Source organism: Mus caroli, unplaced genomic scaffold, assembly GCF_978045245.1.
Source record: "Mus caroli unplaced genomic scaffold, Mus_caroli_1 scaffold_16, whole genome shotgun sequence".
NCBI classification, from domain to species: domain Eukaryota; kingdom Metazoa; phylum Chordata; class Mammalia; order Rodentia; family Muridae; genus Mus; species Mus caroli.
In genome coordinates, this window is record NW_028227271.1 from 6,848,317 (window position 1) to 6,865,134 (window position 16,818).

The 16,818-nt window shown below is 41.0% G+C and overlaps 1 protein-coding gene and 1 pseudogene across 3 annotated transcripts in view; one reads left to right on the forward strand and one right to left on the reverse strand.

The window, feature by feature from the left end:
- Positions 1-16,818, reverse strand: part of Pced1b (PC-esterase domain containing 1B) — a 142,952-nt gene that overhangs the window by 79,437 nt on the left and 46,697 nt on the right. The window lies entirely within an intron of this gene.
- LOC147000709 (high mobility group protein B1 pseudogene) lies at positions 928-1,558 on the forward strand (annotated as a pseudogene).

Genomic DNA, 16,818 nt, shown 5'->3' on the forward strand with positions numbered 1-16,818 from the left:
GGACACAATATTCTAAGCCATACCATGCATCAAATTTTTGAAAGGACTTAAATCATGAAATATATTTCTTTACCATCACTGAATACAAATCATCGACAGGCAGCTAGCTACAAAGTTGCCTAATACTTAAAAATTAAATAGCTTAAATTTATACCTGGAAGCTGAAGAAATCACAGCGAAATTAAATTATAAAGTATCTTAAATTAGATGCAAGCAAAACACAATAATCCATGGGTCACTGCTAATGTACTTTTTAAAACACTCCTCTCTGTGCTAAAGAAAATGAATTGAAAGCTAAAATCTGCACACAAAAGTCCAACCTCAAATGACTTCTCTGGTAAGTCTAACCAAATATGAATTCCAAAATACTCTTCAGGGAAGTTACCAACTCAGGGTAGCATTATCCTGACAATGAAACCAAAGGTGTTACAAGAAGAGAAAATCTGCACAGCAAACATGTCCTGATGCAGATGGACTTTAATGCAGAGAACAGAACATACTTAACTTCAAAAGAAGTCGGGTTCATTCATGGTATCAGACCGACACTAGAATCTTGCCATCTTCCCAAACACAAAGACAGGAAAGTCCAAATGCCTTCCTTACAAAAATCCACAGTGAATTAGGAATAGAAGGGAAGGCATCCAGCCTGAAAAGGGGTCTTTAAAGGAAGTCTCACAGTTACTATCACCTCTCACGCTGACAGTGCACAACATTATCCCTGCAAGACTGAAATCAAGGCAGAAATGTCAACTCTCGCCGATTCTACTAGACGTTACGCTAGAGCTTCAACTATGCAACCTCTTTTTAAATGTTTAATTATATTTTATAATATAGAGCCATTGCAGTACATTGAGCTCTATAGAGACAGTGTTGGGGCAAGCGCAAGCCTGACGGGCACTGGGCGACTCTGTGCCTCTCAGAGGAAAATCAACTAAACATGGGCAAAGGAGATCCTAAGAAGCCGAGAGGCAAAATGTCCTCATATGCATTCTTTGTGCAAACCTGCCGGGAGGAGCACAAGAAGAAGCACCCGGATGCTTCTGTCAACTTCTCAGAGTTCTCCAAGAAGTGCTCAGAGAGGTGGAAGACCATGTCTGCTAAAGAAAAGGGGAAATTCGAAGGAAGATATGGCAAAGGCTGACAAGGCTCGTTATGAAAGAGAAATGAAAACCTACATCCCCCACAAAGGGGAGACCAAAAAGAAGTTCAAGGACCCCAATGCACCCAAGAGGCCTCCTTCAGCCTTCTTCTTGTTCTATTCTGAGTACTGCCCCAAAATCAAAGGCAAGCATCCTGGGTTATCCATTGGTGACGTTGCAAAGAAACCAGGAGAGATGTGGAACAACACTGCAGCAGATGACAAGCAGCCCTATGAGAAGAAGGCTGCCAAGCTGAAGAAGTACAAGAAGGATATTGCTGCCTACAAAGTTAAGGAAAACCTGATGCAGTGAAAAAGGGGGTGGTCAAGGCTGAAAAGAGCAAGAAAAAGAAGGAAGAGGAAGATGAGGAGGAGGATAAAGAGGACGAGGAAGAGAATGAAGAAGAAGATGATGAATAAGTTGGTTTTAGCACAGTTTTTTCTTGTTTATAAAGCATTTACCCCCCTGTACATAACTCACTCCTTTTTTTAAAAAAAAAAAAGATTTATTTATTATATGTAAGTATACTGTAGCTGTCTTCAGACATTCCAGAAGAGGGAGTCAGATCTCGTTATGGATGGTTGTGAGCCACCATGTGGTTGCTGGGATTTGAACTCCGGACCTTTGGAAGAGCAGTCAGGTGCTCTTACCCACTGAGCCATCTCACCAGCCCAACTCACTCCTTTTAAAGAAAAAAAACTGAAATATAATAAAAAAATTTATAATATAAAAAAGAGTTCACTTTCTCCAAAGGTTGTTTGAAAAGACTGCCATGGAAAAATGAACCTTTTTGAAGATGCGATAGCAGTCTGTACAGTAAGTGCTAGGAAGCTTACTTTTAAAAGTTATTAGAGGCCGGGCATGGTGGTGCACGCCTTTAATCCCAGCACTCTGGAGGCAGAAGCAGACGGATTTCTGAGTTCAAGGCCAGCCTGGTCTACAGAGTGAGTTCCAGGACAGCCAGGGCTACACAGAGAAACCCTGCCTCAAAAAACCCTTCAGACTATCCAACTCCTAGCCTATCCTCATTCCCAGTTGTCAGTTCCCAATACCTAGGAAACACAAAATTTTCCCCAGAATCTCCAGTGGCCACACCTATCAGGATCCTAGAAGAATTTCTTCCAGGAAACACACAGTCACTACATTCACCCAAATAGCAACAGAAACCAAGGAACAAAACAGCCATCCAACAAAGACAACATCAGGCATCAGCATTTAGAATTGCAACCTTCCCAAACCTAGATGCCAGCATAAAAACAATCAACAACGGCCAGGATAATTTTTTCACTAGAGCCCAGTGACCCTACAAAAACAGGTCCTGAAAACTGCAACACAAATGAAGCAAAGACCTTAAAGTAGCCTTAACGACTACCGTAGAAGTCCTTAAAGGAGAAATGAGTAAAGAAATTATTGAAAACATGAACAGTGGAAGGAAGAGAATGAACCAGCTCAAGACCTGGAAGTGGAAATAAAATCAATAAACAAAACCCGAAGGGAAGGAAATCTGGAAATGAAAATTTAGGAACTCGAACGAGAATCTCACAGGCAAGTCTAACCAACAGAATACAAGAGATGGAAGAGAGAATCTCGGACATTAAATAAACAATAGAAGAAATGAATGACTCTGTCAAAGAAAATGTTAAACCTAAAGCACCCCTAGCACAAGATATCCGGGAAATCTGAGATTATAATGAAAAGAGCAAATCTAAGAATAACAGGAATAGAGAAAGAAGAAACCCACAGTGAGAGCACAGGGAGAAAAAATATCTTCAACAACATCATAGAAGAAAATTTCCTTAAAGGAGATGCCTATCAAGGAACAAGAAGGATATAAAGCACCAAAATAGACTGGAGCAGGAAAATAAATCCCCCAGGGATTTATAATTAAAATAATAAACATACATAACAAAGAAAAACTATTAAGAGCCACAGGGAAAAAGACCATATAACACAGAAAGGCAGACCTATTAGAATAAATACCTGACTTCTCAATGGAGACACTAAAGGCCAGGAGGGTCTGGACAGGTGTGCTGCAGGCTCTAAGAGAGCACAGATGCCAGCACAGACTACTATACCCAGTAAAACTTTCCATCACAATTGATAGAGAAAATAAGAAACTCCATGATAAAACCAAATTTAAGCAATATCTATCTGCAAATCGAGCCCTATAGAAGGCACTAGAAGGAAAACTCCAGCATAAAGAGGTTAACCATAGCCAAGAAAACAATCCCCAAAAAAAACCAAATCAAAAGAGGAAAAAACACTAAAACACAAATACACATACACCCCCACCACCACAACAACAGCAAAATAAAAGAAACTAATAAACTCTGCTCACTGATATCTCTCAACATCAAGGTCTCAATCCCCCAATAAAAAGACACAGATTATAACAGAATGGATGTGAAAACAAGACTCATCTTTCTGCTGCACCCAGAAACACACCTCACCATCAAGGATAGACATCATCTCATGGTTAAAGGATGGAAAAAGATATCCCAAGGAAATGGACCTTTAGGAAACAAGCTGGTGTACCCATTTTTACTATCTGATAAAATAAACTTCAAAGCAAAGCTATTCTGGAGATAGAGGGAGGACACTACATATTCATCAAAGAAAAATCCACCAAAAAGACATTGCAATTCTTAACATCTATATACCAAACACAAAGGCACCCAAGTTCATAAACACTCCCACAGAACAAACCATATACTGACTATCACATACTGATATTAGGAGACTCTTGCCAATAGGCAGCCCATCCAGAGAAAAACGAAACAGAGAAACGCTGAAGGTAACTGATGTTGAAAGTCAAATGGCCTACCAGGTATTTACAAACATTTCATCTAAACACAAAAGAATAAACCTTCTTCTCCACACTGTATGGAGCCTTCTCCAAAATTAGCAACATGCTCAGATACAAAGCTGGTCATAACAGGTTCAAGAACACCGATATAAAACCCTAAAGCCTATCACATGACCATGTTAAAGCGGGATATCACAACAACAGAATCCACAGAAAGCTTACAAACTCAGGGCAACTGAACAGCTCTCACTACCAAGTGAAAAATGGTCAAGATGTGAATTAAAAAGAAATTAAAGACTTTCCAGAATTGAATGAAAATGAATACACAACATACTCAACATACAACATAAGTAAAGATCTTATACTAACTTTACTACCTGAAATCTCTAGAACAAAAAGAAGGAATCACCCACAAAAGGAGTAGACGGCAAGAAATAAACTTGTTAATGAAATCAATAAAATAGGAACAAACAAGAACAAATACAAATAATCAATCAAAACAAACATGATTCTTTGAGAAAGTCAGTAAGACTGACAAACCTTTACCCAAATTAACTAAGAGGCAGACAGAGAGAGAGAGAGAGAGAGAGAGAGAGAGAGAGAGAGAGAGAGAGAGAGAGAGAGGAGAGAGAATGAATATCCAAGTTAACAAAAATAGAGATGAAAAGAAGGAAATAACAGATATTGGGGAAATCCGGAGAATCCTAAAAACCTCTACTCCAAATTGGAAATCTAAAAGAAATAGATAACTTTCTCAATAGATAACACATATCAAAGTTAAATCAAGATCAGAGAAGCAATTTAAACAGACCTATAACCCCCTAGTGAAATAGAAGCAATCATTAAAAGTCTACCAAAAAAAAAAAGAAATAAAAAAGAATTCTTCCAGACTTTCAAAGAAGAGTTGATGCCAATATTCCTTAAATCACTCCACAAAATTGAGACATTTCCCAATTCATTCTACAAAGCTATAGTTACCCTGATACTCAATCAAAAGAAAGACTCAACAGAGAGAATCACAGACCAATTTCCCTTATGAACATAGATGCAAAAGTTATCAACAAAAAACTTGCAAACTGAATCCAAGAACACATTAAAAAAAAAAACAAAAACAAAAAAACCATTCACCATGAACAAGCAGATCTCATCCCAGAGATGCAGGGATGGTTCGACATACATAATCTATAAATGTAACCCATCATATAAACAAACTGAAAGACCAAAAGCACATGACCATCTCATTAGAAGCTGGAAAGGCCTTTGACAGAATCCAACATCCCATCATTATAGAAGTCCTGGAGACAGGATCTTAAGACTTCTGGTGAGTGGAGCACAGCTTCTGCTCCAATCCAATTGCGCGGGACCTGAGACTGCATTAGTTAGGGAAGCAGAAACCGGCCTGAGTAGGACCACAGGCCTCATCTGGCTGGATCAGCGCCGGGGTAGCGGGAGCGCAGGGTTGCCTGACACCCGCCAGCTACCCACGACCCCCGCCGCAGGATTTTGGGACTGCTGGTGAGTGGAACACAGCTTCAGCTCCAATCCAATTGCGCGGGACCTGAGACTGCATTAGTTAGGGAAGCACAAACCGGCCTGAGTAGGGCCACAGGCCTCACCCGGCCGGATCAGCGCCAGGGTAGCGGGAGCGCAGGGTTGCCTGACACCCGCCAGCTACCCACGACCCCCGCCGCAGGATTTTGGGACTGCTGGTGAGTGGAACACAGCTTCTGCTCCAGTCCAATCACGCGGGACCTGAGACTGCTCTGGTTGGGGAGAGAGAAATCCGGCCTACATAGGGCCACAACCCTCTTCCGGTCAGAAAAGCACCGGGGCAGCTGGGGCGCAGGGTCGGCTGACACTCACCAGCTACCCACAACACCCACCACAGGATCTTAAGACTTCTGGAGAGTGGAACACAGCTTCTGCTCCAATCCAATTGCACGCGGGACCAGAGACTGCATTAGTTAGGGAAGCAGAAAAACGGCCTGAGTAGGACCACAGGCCTCTTCCGGCTGGACCAGCACCGGGGTACCGTCAGCTACCCACGACCCCCGCCGCAGGATTTAGAGACTGCTGGTGAGTGGAACACAGCTTCTGCTCCAATCTTTAAACAGTGACAACGATAACAACTAACCCCAGAGATTACCAGATGGCGAAAGGTAAACGTAATAATCTTACTAACAGAAACCAAGACCACTCACCATCATCAGAACCCAGCACCCCCACTTTGCCCAGTTCAGGGCACCCCAACACACCGGAAAAGCTAGACACGGATTTAAAAGCATATCTCCTGATGATGATAGAGGACTTCAAGAAGGACTTTAATAACACACTTAAAGAAATGCAGGAAAACACTGCTAAACAGGCAGAAGACAATAAAGAGGAAGCACAAAAATCCCTTAAAGAATTGCAAAAGAACACTGCTAAAGAGTTACAAATCCTTAAAGAAAAACACGATAACATAATCAAACAGGTAGAAGTCCTTACAGAAAAACAGGAAAACACATCCAAACAGATGATGGAAATGAACAAAACCATACTAGACCTAAAAAGGGAAGTAGACACAATAAAGAAAACCCAAAATGAGGCAACACTGGAGATAGAAACCCTAGGAAAGAAATCTGGAACCATAGATACGAGCATCAGCAACAGAATACAAGAGATGGAAGAGAGAATCTCAGGTGCAGAAGATTCCATAGAGAACATCGGCACAACCATCAAGGAAAATGTAAAATGCAAAAAGATCCTAACTCAAAACATCCAAGAAATACAGGACACAATGAGAAGACCAAACCTACGGATAATAGGAGTGGATGAGAATGAAGATTTTCAACTCAAAGGACCAGCAAACATCTTCAACAAAATTATAGAAGAAAACTTCCCAAATCTAAAGAAAGAGATGCCCATGAACATACAAGAAGCCTACAGAACTCCAAATAGACTGGACCAGAAAAGAAATACCTCCCGACACATAATAATCAGAGCAACAAGTGCTCTAAATAAAGATAGAATACTAAAAGCAGTAAGAGAAAAAGGCCAAGTAACATATAAAGGCAAGCCTATCAGAATTACACCAGATTTTTCACCAGAGACTATGAAAGCCAGAAGATCCTGGACGGATGTTATACAGACACTAAAAGAACACAAATTCCAGCCCAGGCTACTATACCCAGCCAAACTCTCAATTAACATAGATGGAGAAACCAAAGTATTCCACGACAAAACCAAATTCACACATTATCTCTCCACGAATCCAGCCCTTCAAAGGATAATAACAGAAAAAAACCAATACAAGGACAGGAACCACGCCCTAGAAACAACAAGAAGGTAATCCCTCAACAAACCTAAAAGAAGACAGCCACAAGAACAAAATGCCAACTTTAACAACAAAAATAACAGGAAACAACAATTACTTTTCCTTAATATCTCTTAATATCAATGGACTCAACTCCCCGATAAAAAGACATAGACTAACAAACTGGCTACACAAACAAGACCCAACATTTTGCTGCTTACAGGAAACTCATCTCAGAGAAAAGGATAGACACTACCTCAGAATGAAAGGCTGGAAAACAATTTTCCAAGCAAATGGCATGAAGAAACAAGCTGGAGTAGCCATTCTAATATCTGATAAGATTGACTTCCAACCCAAAGTCATTAAAAAAGACAGGGAGGGACACTTCATACTCATCAAAGGTAAAATCCTCCAAGAGGAACTATCAATCCTGAATATCTATGCTCCAAATACAAAGGCAGCCACATTCATTAAAGAAACTTTAGTAAAGCTCAAAGCACACATTGCACCTCACACAATAATAGTGGGAGACTTCAACACACCACTTTCACCAATGGACAGATCATGGAAACAGAAACTAAACAGGGACACAGTGAAACTAAGAGAAATTATGAATCAAATGGATCTGGCAGATATCTACAGAACATTCTATCCTAAAACAAAAGGATATACCTTCTTCTCAGCACCTCATGGTACCTTCTCCAAAATTGACCACATAATTGGTCACAAAGCAGGCCTCAACAGATATAAAAATATTGAAATTGTCCCATGCATCCTATCAGATCACCATGGACTAAGGCTGATCTTCAATAACAAAATAAATAATAGAAAGCCAACCTTCACGTGGAAACTGAACAACACTCTTCTCAATGATACCTTGGTCAAGGAAGGAATAAAGAAAGAAATTAAGGACTTTTTAGAGTTCAATGAAAATGAAGCCACAACATACCCAAACTTATGGGACGCAATGAAAGCATTTCTAAGAGGAAAACTCATAGCTCTGAGTGCCTCCAAAAGGAAACTAGAGAGAGCACACATTAGCAGCTTGACAACACACCTAAAAGCACTAGAACAAAAGGAAGCAAATTCACCCAAGAGGAGTAGACGGCAGGAAATAATCAAACTCAGGGGTGAAATCAACCAAGTGGAAACAAGAAAAACTATTCAAAGAATCAACCAATCAAGGAGCTGGTTCTTTGAGAAAATCAACAAGATAGATAAACCCTTAGCCAGACTCACTAGAGGGCACAGGGAAAGCATCCTAATTAACAAAATCAGAAATGAAAAAGGAGACATAACAACAGATCCTGAAGACATCCAAAACACCATCAGATCCTTCTACCAAAGGCTATACTCAACAAAACTGGAGAACCTGGATGAAATGGAGAAGTTCCTAGACAGATACCAGGTACCAAAGTTGAATCAAGATCAGGTTAATGATCTAAACAGCCCTATATCCCCCAAAGAAATAGAAGCAGTCATTAATAGTCTCCCAACTAAAAAAAGCCCAGGACCAGATGGGTTTAGTGCAGAGTTCTATCAGACCTTCAAAGAAGATCTAATCCCAGTTCTTCACAAACTATTCCACAAAATAGAAACAGAAGGTACTCTACCCAACTCATTCTATGAAGCCACAATTACTCTGATACCTAAACCACAAAAAGACCCAACAAAGATAGAAAACTTCAGACCAATATCCCTTATGAATATTGATGCAAAAATCCTCAATAAAGTTCTTGCTAACCGAATCCAAGAACACATCAAAACAATCATCCATCCTGACCAAGTAGGTTTCATCCCAGGGATGCAGGGATGGTTCAATATACGGAAATCCATCAACGTAATCCAGTATATAAACAAACTCAAAGACAAAAACCACATGGTCATCTCGTTAGATGCGGAAAAAGCATTTGACAAGATCCATCACCCATTCATGATAAAAGTCTTGGAAAGATCAGGAATTCAAGGCCCATACCTAAACATGATAAAAGCAATCTACAGCAAACCAGTAGCCAACATCAAAGTAAATGGTGAGAAGCTTGAAGCAATCCCTCTAAAATCAGGGACTAGACAAGGCTGTCCACTTTCTCCATACCTATTCAACATTGTACTTGAAGTCCTAGCCAGAGCAATTCGACAACAAAAGGAGATCAAAGGGATACAAATTGGAAAAGATGAAGTCAAAATATCACTTTTTGCAGATGATATGATAGTATATATAAGTGACCCTAAAAATTCCACCAGAGAACTCCTAAGCCTGATAAACAGCTTCGGTGAAGTAGCTGGATATAAAATTAACTCAAACAAATCAATGGCCTTTCTCTACACAAAGAATAAACAGGCTGAGAAAGAAATTAGGGAAACAACACCCTTCTCAATAGTCACAATTAATATAAAATATCTTGGCGTGACTCTAACTAAGGAAGTGAAAGATCTGTATAATAAAAACTTCAAGTCTCTGAAGAAAGAAATTATAGAAGATCTCAGAAGATGGAAAGATCTCCCATGCTCATGGATTGGCAGGATCAACATTGTAAAAATGGCTATCTTGCCAAAAGCAATCTACAGATTCAATGCAATCCCCATCAAAATTCCAAATCAATTCTTCAACGAATTAGAAAGGGCAATCTGCAAATTCATCTGGAATAACAAAAAACCTAGGATAGCAAAAACTCTTCTCAAGGATAAAAGAACCTCTGGTGGAATCACCATGCCGGACCTAAAGCTCTACTACAGAGCAATTGTGATAAAAACTGCATGGTACTGGTATAGTGACAGACAAATAGACCAATGGAATAGAATTGAAGACCCAGAAATGAACCCACACACCTACGGTCACTTGATCTTCGACAAGGGAGCTAAAAACATCCAGTGGAAGAAAGACAGCATTTTCAACAAATGGTGCTGGCACAACTGGTTGTTAACATGTAGAAGAATGCGAATCGATCCATTCCTATCTCCTTGTACTAAGGTCAAGTCTAAGTGGATCAAGGAACTTCACATAAAACCAGAGACACTGAAACTTATAGAGGAGAAAGTGGGGAAAAGCCTTGAAGATATGGGCACAGGGGAAAAATTCCTGAATAGAACAGTAATGGCTTGTGCTGTAAGATCGAGAATTGACAAGTGGGACCTCATGAAACTACAAAGCTTCTGCAAGGCTAAAGACACCATCAATAAGACAAAAAAACCACCAACAGATTGGGAAAGGATCTTCACCTATCCTAAATCAGATAAGGGACTAATATCCAATATATATAAAAAACTCAAGAAGGTGGACTCCAGAAAGTCAAATAACCCCATTAAAAAATGGGGCTCAGAACTGAACAAAGAATTCTCACCTGAGGAATACCGAATGGCAGAGAAGCACCTGAAAAAATGTTCAACATCCTTAATCATCAGGGAAATGCAAATCAAAACAACCCTGAGATTCCACCTCACACCAGTCAGAATGGCTAAGATCAAAAATTCAGGTGACAGCAGATGCTGGCGAGGATGTGGAGAAAGAGGAACACTCCTCCATTGTTGGTGGGATTGCAAGCTTGTACAACCACTCTGGAAATCAGTCTGGCGGTTCCTCAGAAAATTGGACATAGTACTACCGGAGGATCCAGCAATACCTCTCCTGGGCATATATCCAGAAGATGTCCCAACCGGTAAAAAGGACACATGCTCCACTATGTTCATAGCAGCCCTATTTATAATAGCCAGAAGCTGGAAAGAACCCAGATGTCCCTCAACAGAGGAATGGATACAGAAATTATGGTACATTTACACAATGGAGTACTACTCAGCTATTATAAAGAATGAATTTATGAAATTCCTAGCCAAATGGATGGACCTGGAGGGCATCATCTTGAGTGAAGTAACACAATCACAAAAGAACTCACACAATATGTATTCATTGATAAGTGGATATTAGCCCAAAACTTAGGATACCCAAGATATAAGATACAATTTGCTAAACGCATGAAACTCAAGAAGAATGAAGACCAAAGTGTGGACACTGTGCACCTTCTTAGAATTGGGAACAAAACACCCAGGGAAGGAGTTACAGAGACAAAGTTCGTAGCTGTGATGAAAGGATGGACCATTTAGAGACTGCTGTATCCAGGGATCCGTCCCATAATCAGCTTCTAAACGCTGACACCATTGCATACACTAGCAAGATTTTGCTGAAAGGACCCAAATATAGCTGTCTCTTGTGAGACGATGCCGGGGCCTAGCAAACACAGGAGTGGATGTTCACAGTCAGCTATTGGATGTATCACAGGGCTCCCAATGGAGGAGATAGAGAAAGTACCCAAGGAGCTAAAGAGATCTGCAACCCTATTGTTGGAACAACATGATGTACTAACCAGAATCCTGGAGCTCTTGTCTCTAGCTGCATATGTATCGAAAGATGGCCTAGTCGGCCATCAATGGAAAGAGAGGCCCATTGGACTTGCAAACTTTATATGCCCCAATATAGGGGAATGCCAGGGCCAAAAGAATGGGAATGGGTGGGTAGGGAAGTGGGGGGCGCTATGGGGGACTTTTGGGATAGTATTGGAAATGTAATTGAGGAAAATATGTAATAAAAATATATATATAAAAAAAAAAAAGAAGTCCTGGAAATGTTAGGGATACAAGAGACATAACTAAATACAACAAAGGCGGTTTACAGCAAGCTCATAGCCAACATCAACTTAAATGGAGAGAAACTCACAGCAATTCCACTAAACCAGGAACAAGACAAGGTTGCCCACTCTCTCCATGCTGATGCAACAGTCTTAGCTAGGGCCATGAGACAACTGAAGGAGATCAAGGGGAAACACACTGTAAATGCAGTGAAAGCATCGTCATTTAAAGATGATAGGACAGGATATGTGGGTGGCCCTAAAACTTCCAGGAGACCAAAAAAAACCCCCAAGGCCCTGTAAATCAGCGTGATCCAAGACTTTATGAACTAAGAGACCGAGGCAAGAATGCTCAGGTCCTGCATGGACCTATACCACATGGGGCCCTAGAAGTGAAAGAATTGAGCACACCCCCCATCCCTAACCCGGAAGCTAACTAATTGATAATCACTACATTTAGGTTTCTCCTAGGGAGTCTCACTGGGCAAACAAGCTACTCTTTTTTTTTTTTTTTTTTTTTGCTTGTTTGTTTTTTCGAGACAAGGTTTCTCTGTGTAGCCCTGGCTGTCCTGGAACTCACTCTGTAGACCAGGCTGGCCTCGAACTCAGAAATCCGCCTGCCTCTGCCTCCCAAGCGCTGGGATTAAAGGTGTGCGCCACCACACCTGGCATCAAACAAGCTACTCTTAAGAGTAGGTAGCGGGGGGCTGGTGAGATGGCTCAGTGGGTAAGAGCACCTGACTGCTCTTCTGAAGGTCCAGAGTTCAAATCCCAGCAACCACATGGTGGCTCACAACCATCCATAACAAGATCTGACTCCCTCTTCTGGAGTGTCTGAAGACAGCTACAGTGTACTTACATATAATCAATAAATAAATCTTTAAAAAAAAATATATATATACACACACACATATGCATACACACACACACACATAAAATATATATACTATGGCTTCCAGTTTAGTGCTTTTATGGAATTCCTGAATATATATTTGTTTGTTGTGCCTTTTCTTGGGCTCTTTCCTTCTGTCTGTTTGTTTTGTGCAATTCTGATGTGTTGGTTTTTCTTTTATATATAATATTATATTTTATATTATAATTCCTTAGAAGCCTATCTGTTTTCTAATAAGAGGCAGAAAGAGGGAGAACCAGGGTAGAAGGGGAAGTGGCAAGGGATTTGAAGGATTAGAAGGGAAAGAAAACATAATCAGAATTATTACGTGAAAAAAATTCATTTTCAATAAAAGGGGGAAAAGGGAAGACCACAAAAGGCTGGAGTCAAGCCAGCAAGCAAACAAACAAGGTATTCCCAGCAAGACAGAGAAACGTAGATCAATGATCAAAATAGCAAATTCCCGAGTCCAGATCTGTGTGTGTGTGTGTGTGTGTGTGTGTGTGTGAGCACGCATGCACACACATTGTCAACGGATAACAAGATAATCCAGCAGGGAGAGTCCTTATAACCAGTGCTGACACAATCTCACCTATGTGCAAAGAAAAAGCAAAAGAGAGAAGCTAATTTGGATTTCAAAGAGTGCAAAAGAGATTGACACAAAATGGATCACGATTTGTAGCTTTTTTTTTTTTTTTTTTTTTTTTGAGACAAGGTCTTGCTAGGTAGCCTGGGCTAGCCTTGAACTACAATCCTCTTAACTCTGTCTTCCAGAGCTATAAAAGTAAGACACAGAACTGCACGTCTGTAGATCACATATTCAAGATCCACACACTCTATCCTTCCTCATCTCCTATACTCCAGACCTGAAGGTCTTTGCTACAGGCAACAGAGAAGCTTCACAACTCAGCAGGGGGAGATGCGCATACCTCAGAGAGGAATGTGCTGAGAGCAAAGGACCACTCCAGTTTCCCCGGCTACATCTTCTGGCTACAAGATGAAGCCACTACAAAATGTTTATGACTTTTTAAATTCATGCATAGAAATTATGGCATCAGATACACCAAGATGATGAGAAATGCCAAACATGAAAGGGAAGGGCATGTGCAGATCACTGGTCTCTGCATAGTTATGGAGAAATATGGTGCTGTATGCAATTAAAACTAAAGCAACTTTTCTGTAGCGTGGACACTTTAAGTCAGCGGTAAATCTCTAATGGTGCTTCACTGAAAGGGGGCACCAGGGTGAAGCGAGTCCTTTGGCTGGGCATTCTGACAGCACGCTCATTTGGCCATGTGATGAATGCCTACAGCCAGGATGCTGCTAAGCCCTTAAGCATGATTACTTACTGAATGTGAGGTCCACTTCGTTATCCCTGCGAATGCTTTCTTATAGCTTCCCAAGGACTGAACTCTGAGGACGCCAAATCACCAGGTGAAGGAAGGGACCCAAGCATAGTCTGCGACTGCGTATCCTGACAGCCAGGACTGAGCCAGAGTCTCTGGTGGGCTTGCCAAGCTCTCTGCCACCTGTCTCCGCCAGTTTCCTCAGGGAAGCTATCCAACCTCAGAACATACACAAAATACTACCTGGCATTTCATTAAAATTTTATCTTAATAAAAAATGGAGGAGCACATTAAATAGGCATTCTTGTTCTTACACACCAGAGAAAAACTGTCAAGATTTCTGTTTTATAATAAAAAAGCCACTAGGACTAGGAAGTGGCTCAGGAGGTAAAGATCTTGTTGTGAAAGCATGAGGACTGGGGCTCAGCTCCCCAGCACGCACGTACCTGCCAGGTAGGTGTGGGAGTTAACCTGCAATCCTGGAGCTTCATACACAGACAAAGGGTATCCCCAGAAGAGTGGTCAGCTAGACTAGACACATGGTGAACTCAGCGGAGAGACCCTGCCTCAAAGAATAAGGTGAAGAGTGACTAGAGAAAATTTCCCATGTCATTCTTGCATACATACATACATACAGACAGACAGACAGACACACAAACATTCATTCACATGTGTACAGCAGCACACACAAAGCACAGTTAAGAAGAATCACACACCACACATGCATGCACACACTGCATGAACATGTACATGCATGTGGACATCCATTTGCATATGTACATCACACATACAGAACACAGGTAAGAAAAAAAACATACACAAACACATGCACATGGACACACATGTAGACTTTCATGCACACATGTACAACACACACACACTCCTATTAGAATAAGCCATGTATAGCCTGTACATGTGTGTCACACTTGTAATTCCAGCATTTGAGAGCCTGAGAGTGCAAAGGTGTAAGTTTGAGGCTCGCCTGGACTGCAGAATAAGATACTGCCCCCCCAAACAAACAAACAAACAGCTTTTAAAAAAATATTCATGGTTGATATAGTCCAAAATCTCTCTTCTCTGATCTTGTCAGTAAATGTGCATATTAGTATTTAGATGCTTAAACAGTTTGACTCAAATGATCTGGTTACCCATCAAAACCTTGCACTATCCCAGTATCAAACTATTACAAAGAACTGTGCAGCCTCCTATGTTATACATAGAACTTACAAACGTAGGAACTGGAAAAATACTTAATAAAAACCAATCTATTCTTTTTTTAAAAAAAAAAAAATCACAAATCAAAACTAGCCTTTCACCCTTTAGATTATAAAGATGTCCCCTTCTGTTGAACTGTGACCCACAAAGCCTTTGCGGTACTAGGCTGACATCTGGAGATGAGGGGGACTTGGGTGCTTTGACGGGCTTTGCACATCCTGACGGGACAAACGATTATTGCTGCAGACAGAGGGTATCGGAACCTCTTCTGGAGTCAAGACTCACCACGCTGCGGGTGTGTCTGTAAACATTTATATCACAAGATGCTGTAATTGTGTTCCGGAAACTTGGCACTCTGTGGGAACAACGGAACAACTTAGTAATAAAGGTCATTTTAAAGAGAAACTCGAGAAAATAAATGACATTTTGAAACAAAATACTATAGAAATGTCCTGGCAGAAGTCCTAACACTTGATGTCCCTCAGTTGTGGAGAATCTATCTAGCACACACGAGGCCCCCGATCTAAGGCCCAGAGACTAGGAAAGATGGCCAAACATAAGACCAGCCCTTGGAAGGGGCAGGAAGACCAGAGGTTCTTGGCCATTCTTGCTTGGATAGTGAGTTTGGGGCCAGCCTGGGCTACATGAGAGACCCTGTTTCAAAAAGATCAAAATGATTGGTTCTGGAATATTTACTTTTTGGACATTCTTCGAATATTATTTATTTATTTACTCATTTGTTTATTTACTATGTATTTATTATTATGTATTGTTTTGCTTTGTTTTTCAAGACAAGGTCTCTCCCTGTGGCCTTGGCTGTCCTGGAACTCACTCTGTAGACCAGGCTGGCTTCGAACTCAGAGATCTGCCTGCCTCTGCCTCCCGAGTGCTGGGATTAAAAATGTGTGCTGCCACTGCCCATTCATATTTTACTTTTTGTTAAAAATATGCTTCTGAGCATAGACTTTCAGTAAACTGATTCCAAGGAACAAAGGTTGACTGATGTGAAATAAAAAGATCTACTGCTCTCAGAGGACAAAAGACAGTCCACACAACTTCACAGCACCGGAGCCTCGTCCAGAGGCTAACACTGTTGCACACGGGTGCTTTCTACATGCACAGAAGAGGACCTGCGTATAAAAAGACTATGTGAAGATCTAAGAGAGAGAGATCTACAGGATGATTCCAGCAATCACTGTGTTGCCACATCATGTGGAAAACACACGGCTGACAGGAGACCGAGGAACTTGGCCCCTGTGGTGGAAGAAGAAGAGCCAATCAATGCCATAATTTTAGATGCAAAGGGACTGATTATACTCTAATTTAAAATGTTTCTAGAAGGAGAGGAAGACTGGGGAAATTGAGTATTCACAACTTCCTCTTTAAAAGCAGTTTCTAGTTGTCCCATGAGCATGGCTGTAACTTAATGTCCCCATGAGCATGACTGTAGCTATCTAGTTGTCCCCATGAGCAAGGCTGCAGCTTTATGCCCAGACATTCTAAACT